The sequence below is a fragment of the Capricornis sumatraensis genome, chromosome X (genome assembly GCF_032405125.1).
Source record: "Capricornis sumatraensis isolate serow.1 chromosome X, serow.2, whole genome shotgun sequence".
NCBI classification, from domain to species: domain Eukaryota; kingdom Metazoa; phylum Chordata; class Mammalia; order Artiodactyla; family Bovidae; genus Capricornis; species Capricornis sumatraensis.
The window spans coordinates 66,629,316-66,638,739 of NC_091092.1; positions in this window are offsets into that span (position 1 = coordinate 66,629,316).

The following is a 9,424-nucleotide window of genomic DNA, read 5'->3' on the forward strand; positions in this document are numbered from 1 at the left end:
GAAGCCCGCGCTGGGTTTCTGCCCGGAGACCCCGCGGACTTGCGAGTGGAGGCTGCGGCGCCGGGCGAGTCTCAGTGCGCAAGCCTGGATCTTGGCGCGACCCTGAGGTGTTTCCGTGGGGAGATGTTCTGTTTTCCAGGGTTTCTAAAGGAGAAGAAGAGGGGGAAGTGGGGAAATCAGTATCCGAATGGCCATCCACTGAACCTCTCGTAGATGTTGAATAACGTTTTAAAAAAACCAAACAGTCCTACCCTCGAGGATTTGACCAGTTAGGCTGACCTGAGTGATAAGAAGTATGCTTCCCCGAAATGAAACTCTTACGTATTTTGCAGTTTCCCTCCTTCATTCTTTTTATATTTCCTCGTGAAGTCGCTCAGTCGTGTCCGACTCTTTGTGACCCCGTGGACTGTAGCCCACCAGGCTCCTCCATCCATGGAATTTTCTAGGCAAGAATATTGGAGTGGGTTGCCATTTCCTTCTCTTCTATTTCCTAGTGGTAGACAATTCGATCTAGAAAGTAAAGCGAAGAAAAGCATAGAAAGGAAGAGTAGACAAGGGACCAAAATGAAGTGAATACCGAATGTCTCTTGATTGTGTCACTTTCAGCTTGTGTCTGAACAAAATGGGAGAAATTCAGTGGTAACGGGTGGGTAAAAGAGTGATGCGATGTGACTAAAAGAATACATATGCAAAGGGCCTTATGTTCTGAAAATTTAGCTTTGGTACCTTGAGCATTTGGAGTAACAGTGTTTAAGGTGGGAAAGGATACGCTCCTTTAAAAAGAGAAAGAGAAGGTAACAATACATTTGCCTAAATAATTTGAATATTTTTACAAACAAAGAATGTTATTTTTCTCGGTCAGCTAGATAATTTCTCCAGGTCTCTATAACCTAATATACAATTAAAGGTTTTGAGAAACGTAAAGGAGACACACTATGAAAGCCCTGGCACAGTATCTGGGCTATAGAAGACGGGGAGTATACAAACTGTCTACTTGCAGAGCCAAGTAATACGTATTTTAGGCTATGAGGATTATAAGGTCCCTGTCAACTATTTAAGTCTGCAACTGTAGCCCCAAAGCAGCCATAGACAGTATGTACACAAATGAGCATGGCTGTGTTCCCATTGAACTTTATTTATGGGCATTGACATTTGAATTTGGTCATTTTAAAGTGTCTTGAAAAATTATTATTCTTTGAATTTTTAAAAAACTATTTAAAAATGTAAAAATCATTCTTAATCTCAATCCACTAAAAATACAGGCAGCCATCCAGATTTGCCCTGTGCACGGTAGTTTGCTGACCCTGTAGGTGTTATTTGTTTACTTTTATTTTCCCTCTTAGATAAAGAAAGTTGTTTTTTATGAGTATATTCCTGTAGGTGATGTGTTTCTATATTGGGTTCCCTGGTAAATACTATTTGAAAGGTCTTCTCCCAGTGACAATTCTAATAGGACATGGAAGAATCTGAGAAAGATGTGGGGGTTTTTACATCAATAACCTTTGCGAACAGTAACTTGTAGTAGATAATTTTTAAAACCTGAAGATCATTCTTGCTCCTCTCTCTTTCTCCAAGTATCTCTTCCATCAAAATGTCCTGAGACTTCTACTTCCTTAATATCTATGTAGTTCATCCTGTTTTTTTTTTTTTTTTTCCATTCCTAATCTCATTACCTTGTTCGGGTTCACATCCCTTTTTACCTGGATTATTGTAACACCTTCTTAACTTGTTCATCTTTTCCATTTGCTCATCAAATCCTGAAATCAGAAATAACCAAATCAGAAAAAAAAAATAATGTCTCAGATCAAGCCTCCCGACTCCATTTTTCACTTCAATTGAGACCCTCAACAAATAGGACTCTGCAGTAGCCCCCAACTCATTTCAGAGATATGCTACAAGTCTCGGCTAAAAGTCATATCTTTTACTATGTAGAATCTACATCACCACAGAGATCACCTGCATAACAAAACAAAAAAACCTGATATCTCACTCCCCTGCTTAAACATTGCTGTAAAATTCCCACTAGAAGTCAAGGATGACATTCAAGCAAGGAGAGAAGGAGACTTGTAAGACTCACAGCTGGGCAACAATGTTGAAGACCATCCAAGTTATGTCTTTTAGCTTTTTGGTCAATGTTTATTTGAAGGGTAAATTAAATGCTACATTACGGATGGCTGTTTGTGCTATTATTTTAAATAAGTACTGCTTTTATATTCATGCTTCAGCTTTTTGCTGTTTCACATTAACCAATAATATTCGTTAGGTACTATAAACACTTTGTAGCTTACTTTGTTTTATAACTTGCTCACTTCACTCCCTCTACTTTCTTTGGTAGCCATGGCCAACTAATAGTGTTTTGCTATAGTACATTTAGAAACTATGTGTTGCTGTCTCTTCCTTCTCATGTGCTTCTGGAATCACAGTTTGTCATCAGATATATTCCCTTTAACCTCAACTTGTTCTATGAAAACTCTTAGCCTTCTTGCTTTAACTGGCACCTGACCATCTCCCAAGGAAATAATCTAAAATAAATTAACATAAGCATATTCAGGATCATCTAGAAGACCACTTTGTAAATGAACACTACCATACATCATCAACACTCACACTTGTATTTGTATTTACAGGCACATCAATGTACCACTTTAGTTGTTTCAGGGTTGATATGCAATGAACTATGTGGTCAGGTCCTATACCAGGTATGTGGTACATAATACAATTTCTTGGTAGTCAGAATAAAGTGCTAGGGGAAGTGAGTCATCCCACAGCATACAATAAGATAAGCTATGCTCAATATGCCATTGCAGAGTCATATTTGTGTTATGAAAAGTAATTTAGTTTCAGCACAACAATCTAATGCATAAAATTAATGCTGTTAATTTATTAGTTTTGTTGTTTATCATTTTGGTTTTATAATTGTATCAGGACTGTTAGCTTAAGAAATTTGTTTATACAGAGCTCTACTGTTATTTATGTTTAAGTAACATTATAATGGGGCTTCCCTGGTGGCTCAGTGGTAAAGGATCCACCTGCAATGCAGGAAACGCAGATTCAAGCCCTGGGTCAGGAAGGTCCCCTGGAGAAGGGAATGGTAACCCACTCCAGTATTCTTGCCTGGGAAATCCTATGGACAGAGGAGCCTGACAGGCCACAGTCCATTAGGTCAATCAGTCCAAAAGAGTCAAACATGGCTTAGCGGCTAAACAAAAACATTATAAGAAAACCAGCTTAAATCAATGTTGACTACAAATATTTTCCTTTAATCTATGATAAAAATTGCAAAGAGTCAGACACGACTGAACACACGTGATTAAAAATATACAAAATGATGCACAAAATCTCTAAATACTATGCTACTGAAAAAGTATCAAGACTTCTTGAGGGTAATAGCTAATTTTATATTTGAAAGGAAATAAATAAGATGAAACTGTGTTATATTGTTGTGTTAGTGAGCAAGAAAGCCACTAAAGACTAATGGGATCATGTCAAAAATACATGAGCATCAAATAATGATAGTAACTGCATGATTACTAAGTGACTGAAACGTGTAGAATATGTAAAAACCCATGAGTTTATTAAAGATACTGAAAGAGAAAGAGAGATCACCCTGCCAAACCCCATCAAAGATAAAAATCTCATTTGATACCATTTTAAGTAAATAAAACATCAACCCCTTACTCTTGACAATTATCAAAAGAAAGGAACTCAGTATTTTATTCTGCTTTTCCTATACAGACTATTTCAGTACACCCAAATAACTCTAGGTTGATGAGGGAAAGTTCTTTTTCATAGGAAATATAATAAATATAGAATAAACATAGAAATAAATGTAGAAAATCACCATTTTACAACCTTTAGTGAAGTCACAGATCCAGGAAGTAATCATCAGTGGGTGAAATATTAGATGAAAGACGGGATGGAAAACTATAAATTAGTTCAGGTTGTCATCACCTGAACCCTCTAATCAGTTTCTCCCCATCATGTTTGGCATTTGGTATTATCACTTTAAAAAATATATATATATTTATTTATTTATTTTTGGTTGTGCTGGGTCTTCGTTGCTGCATGGGCTTTTCTCTAGTTGCCATGGGCAGGCTTCTCATTGCGCTAGCTTTTCATTGTGGACCACATGCTCCGGAGCATGCAGGCTTCAGCAGTTGCAGCTCCTGGGCTCTATCTAGAGCACAGGATCAATAGTTGTGGCACACGGGCTTCACTGTGCCACACAAACTTAGTTGCTCTACAGCATGTGGGATCTTCCATAATCAGGGATTGAACCCATGTCTCTTGTATTGGCAGGTGGATTCTTTACCACTGAACCACCAGGAAAGTCCATCACTGTTTTTTATTTCAGCTGGTCTAATAGATGTGTACTGATATCTCACTGCAGTGTTAATTTGCATTTGTCTGATAGCTACTATTGCTAAATATCTTTCATATGCTCATTTGCCATAATCTCTATGGTGAAGTGTCTTTTCAAGTTCTTTACCCATCTTTTCATGTTGTTGAGTTTCATATTTTTCAAAATATATATATTTGCGGATATAAGTCCTGTATCAGATATGTGATTTGCAGATATTTTCTATCCATTGTCACCTGGTCTTTTCTTTTTCTTTCCATGTCTTCGGCAGAGCAAAAATGTTTTAATTTGATAAAGTCCAATTTATCAATATTTTCTTGTATCAGTTCAGTTCAGTTTAGTCGCTCAGTCGTGTCTGACTCTGTGACTCCATGAATTGCAGCACGCCAGGCCTCTCTGTCCATCACCAACTCCTGGAGTTCACTCAAACTCACGTTCATCGAGTTGGTGATGCCATCCAGCCATCTCATCCTCTGTCGTCCCCTTCTCCTCCTGCCCCCAATCCCTCCCAGCATCAGAGTCTTTTCCAATGAGTCAACACTTCACATGAGGTGGCCAAAGTATTGGAGTTTCAGCTTCAGCATCATTCCTTTCAAAGAAATCCCAGGGCTGATCTCCTTCAGGATGGACTGGTTGGATCTCCTTGCAGTCCAAGGGACTCTCAAGAGTCTTCTCCAAAACCACAGTTCAAAAGCATCAATTCTTCGGTGCTCAGAGATTGTGCTTTAGTTTGGATTCTAAGAATTCTTTGCCTCATTTCAGCTCACAGACATTTTCTCCTATGTTTTTTTTCCCAGAAGTTTCATTGTTTGGGGCTTTACATTTACATCTATGATCTATTTTGGGTTAGTCTTTGGATAAAGTGTGAGATGTAAGTTCATTTTTATGCATATTGACAACCAAAGATTCCAACAACATTTATTAAAAAGTCTATCCTTTCTCCAAAGAGATTTTGGACATTTGTAAAAATCAAATGGCCATATTTATGTAGGTTTATATCTGTCCTATTTATTAGGTTTCATAGATCTGTATCTTGTTCTTTACCAATACCACACTGATCTGATTATTTTGGCTTTTTTAATATTTCCTAAAATTGGGTAGTGTAATTTTCCCAACTTTGTTTCTTTGTTTTTCTTTTTCAAAATGATATTAGATATTCTCCTTTCTCATATATTTTTTTATTTTTCTCCTTTATTTTAACATTAACTTGTCTATATCTATAAAAAATTCTGCTGGGATTTTGATTGGTATTTTGTGAATCTATAGATCTCTGAGGAAAACTGACATCTTTATTGCATTGATTCTGCTAATTTGTATAACTCAGTATGTTCATTTATTGACATCTTCTTGGATTATTTCATCAGCATTTTGTGTTTTTCAGAATTCAACTTCTATACATGTCTTGTTAGATATATACCTTATTAGATACATACTTAAGTCCTTTGGAGGAACTGTTGTGTCTTTTTAAATTTGATTTCCAATTGTTCTTTGTACTTAGCTTTAAACACTTTGATTATAATGTGACCAGACTTGGATTTTTTTGGGTTTGTCCTGTTTGGGGTCCACTCAGCTTCTTTTTATTTGTGTATTTATGTCAGATAATTGGCCACATTTGGAACATTTTCAGTATTTATTTTTTTGAGTACTCTTTCAGCACCATAATTTTTTCTTGTCCTGATGAAACTTTGATTATATAAAGTTTAGACACTTTGTGCTGTCCTACAGGTCCCTAAGGCTTCATTCATTTTTTTTTTCAATCTTTTTTCTTTTTGTTAAAATTGGATAATTTATATTAGTCTAATTTCAAGTTCACTAACTCCTTACTCTGTCATCTCTATTCTTCTGTTAAATCCAGAAACTGAAATTTTGTGGGTTTGTAATTGTTTTGGTTAATGTCTTTTTCAGTTCAGTTCAGTTTTTCAGTTCAAAAATTCCCATTTGGTTTTTCTTTGTATATTATACTTCTTTGAGAGTGAAAATGTTAGTTGCTCAGTCATGTCAGACTCTTTGCAATCCCATGGACTATAGCCCACGAGGCTCCTCTGTCTATGGAATTCTCCAGACAAGGATACTGGATTGGGTAGCTGTTCCCTTCTCCAGGAGATCTTCCTGACCCAAGGATCAAACTCCGGTCTCCTGCATTGCAGGCAGATTCTTTACTGTCTGAGCCACCAGGGAAGCCCCATTCTATTTGTTTGCTGATGCCTTGTTTTAATATTTGATTCAGGAGTGTTATGATTGCTTATTTGAACATTTTTGTTAAAGATGCTTCAAATACTAGATAATTCCAACATCTTCATCTCATGAGTAGCACATGTTCATTTCCCACGTAAATTGAGATATTCATGGATCTTCATATCCTGAATAGTTTGTGTCCTGTACTTTTGAGTGATACTACTTTGAGATTCTGGGTCTTATTTATATCCTATAGAACACTGACATTTTTGTTTTAACAAAGACTTGATTTGGTTAGATCAATGAAGAATGAAGAGAATGAGAGAAAGAAGAAAACAAATGGTGTTTTACCTTACTCTCTTTGAGCTTTAGGAATTCTCTTTTTCTCTTTCCAGCTAGAACTGGTGGATTGCTCCTGGCTCTCTATCTCTGCATCCCCAGGTCTCACTTCTGAGTTTCAAGTTATAGTAACTGCAGGCCAGGGAATATGGGAGAGGGTAAAAATGGGTAAATTAATCACTGATTCACTGGTACTTTGAATTCTGATTTTCTTCCCTGGTCCTCTTGCTGTTGTTTGCTTTTCAGAGTTCTCAAACAGCTTTCTGTGCTGTCTGTCCATATTTTATGTTTTAATACAGTAGGAGGTAAATGGAAGAATGTGTTGACTCCATCTTACCTGGAAGCACAAGTTTGGTAAAAAAAGAAAAATGTTTAAATTGTTTGAAATTTATTTCAAAATTATTTTTAAAAAATTACAAAAAATGCAAGGAATGCTCAACTGTATCAATATCAAATGCTTTTGACAGACATTTTGACTATGATAAAAGCTAGTAAGTGATGATTGGATTTAGCAGTATGAAAGTTATTGGTGATCTTGACCAATCATCTTTTGTGAGAGTGGTTAGGACAAAAGCCTGGTTAGAATGGGTTCAAGACAGAATTAGATGAAAAAACAAGTAAATATAATTACTAGGGACAACTATTAGATTACTAAGTTAAGTCTTTAATAACCTAATTCATAGAAGCCTAGTATTAGTCATTCATTCAGTCAAGCAGATATTTACACATTCATTCACCTATTTATTCAATAAGGATTTTGTACTAGGCATCTCCAGACACTGGCAACAGAGATATGTATAAGACAGTTTCTGCCCTCATGGAGCTTCCATGATTATAAAGATCCACTATTTAAGCCTAAGGAGGAGTAATTCATATGGACCACTTACCACTTTAGAGACTAAGGACAAAATTTTTAAACTCTGTGCCGAGATTCCTCATTTGTAAAATGTGGATTTAAATAGTATTTTACCTCATAGGGTTGTGGAAATTGATGTGAGAACTAAAAGAGAATCCTTATAAATTGTAGTCCAATGCTTGAAACACAGTTAGAACTCAATAAATATTAACTATTTTTATTAATCTTATTAACATCTTTACTAATAGAACAATTTGAATATGTCCTTACCCTACATTCTCTGGGAATTGGAAATGATTTATTCAAAGCTAAATATCTGTGAGTGGCCATACACTTGCTTAAACTTTGTGCTTTACCAGTGGTGTTCTGGTAAACAGTCTGGGGGAAGATAGAAACCTTGATTTATAGTATTACCTGATTTCCATGGTGTAAATACTCCCACCATGGGTAATTTTAAACTACCAATATGACATTACTGAATGCAGATTTGAAAGAAATATACTAAAGATGGCCTTAGTGAGTCAGTACATATAGCTCTAGCACACAACTGAAAATTTCCTGTCATATCTTGAATCCCTATATAGGAATCCATTTCACTTCAGACCAGGTAAAATTTAGGCAACTTGTGATCATCAGTACCTATGGCTGATTCATGTTGAGGTTTGACAGAAAACAACACAATTCTGTATAGCAATTATCCTTTAAATAAAAAATAAATAAATTTTAAAATAAATAAAAAATAAAATACTATTTTCCATAATGTGACAACCACTTTGGAAAATACTTTGTCACTATCTACTAAAGCTGAACATATGAATACCCTGATAGCTAGCAATTCCTCTCTGATGTATATACCCATCAGAAATGCATACATAAGCACAACAATAACAGCAACAAAAGTATATCCAAGAACATTTATAGCAGCATTATTCTAAATAGCCCCAAACTGGAAACAAACAAAATGTCATCATCATTCGTTCATTCATTTATTCATTCATATTCTTTGAGTGCCTACTATGTGCTTGATACCTTTTGTAGCTTACATTCTACTTGAAAGATACAGATAATAAACAAAACAAGCTAACAAGCAAATACATATAATTTGTTGAACCTGCTATGAGAGAAAAGGAGTGAGTGTTCAGGTAACTAAAACCTCTCCAAGAAAGTGATATTTAGGCTGAGACTTAAAATTTGAGAAAATTTTAGTCAGAAGAAGAGTTGAGGAAAGAGCATCCCAGAGAGAACAAGCATATGTGAAGGCCCTGAGACCAGAAAAATCTTTATACACCTAAAAAATTGAAACAAGGCCAATGTGGCTGGATTGTTGTAGGTGAAGGGGAGAGCAGTGGAAGATGAAGTTGAAAGCATGCATATCTTAGATTGTTCAAGGCCCTGTAGTGAGTTCATATTTTATTTTATTCACAATGAGAAGTCATTAAAATATCCTATTGATTCAATTTTCTAAATAACTTTTGTATTCTCCATCCATATTCCAGGCTATCATTCATCTCTTACTTGGATTACTGCAATAATTTCCTAATAGGTCTGCCCCCTTCCTTTGGTTTATCCTTTTCATGTTCATGAAAGACATCTTTTTAAAATGCAAATCTAATCACTCTGCTGTCCTATTTAAGTTTTTCCATGTTTCCCATTTTTTCTACAAGGTGAAGTTCAACTCCTTAACCAGGCCTATA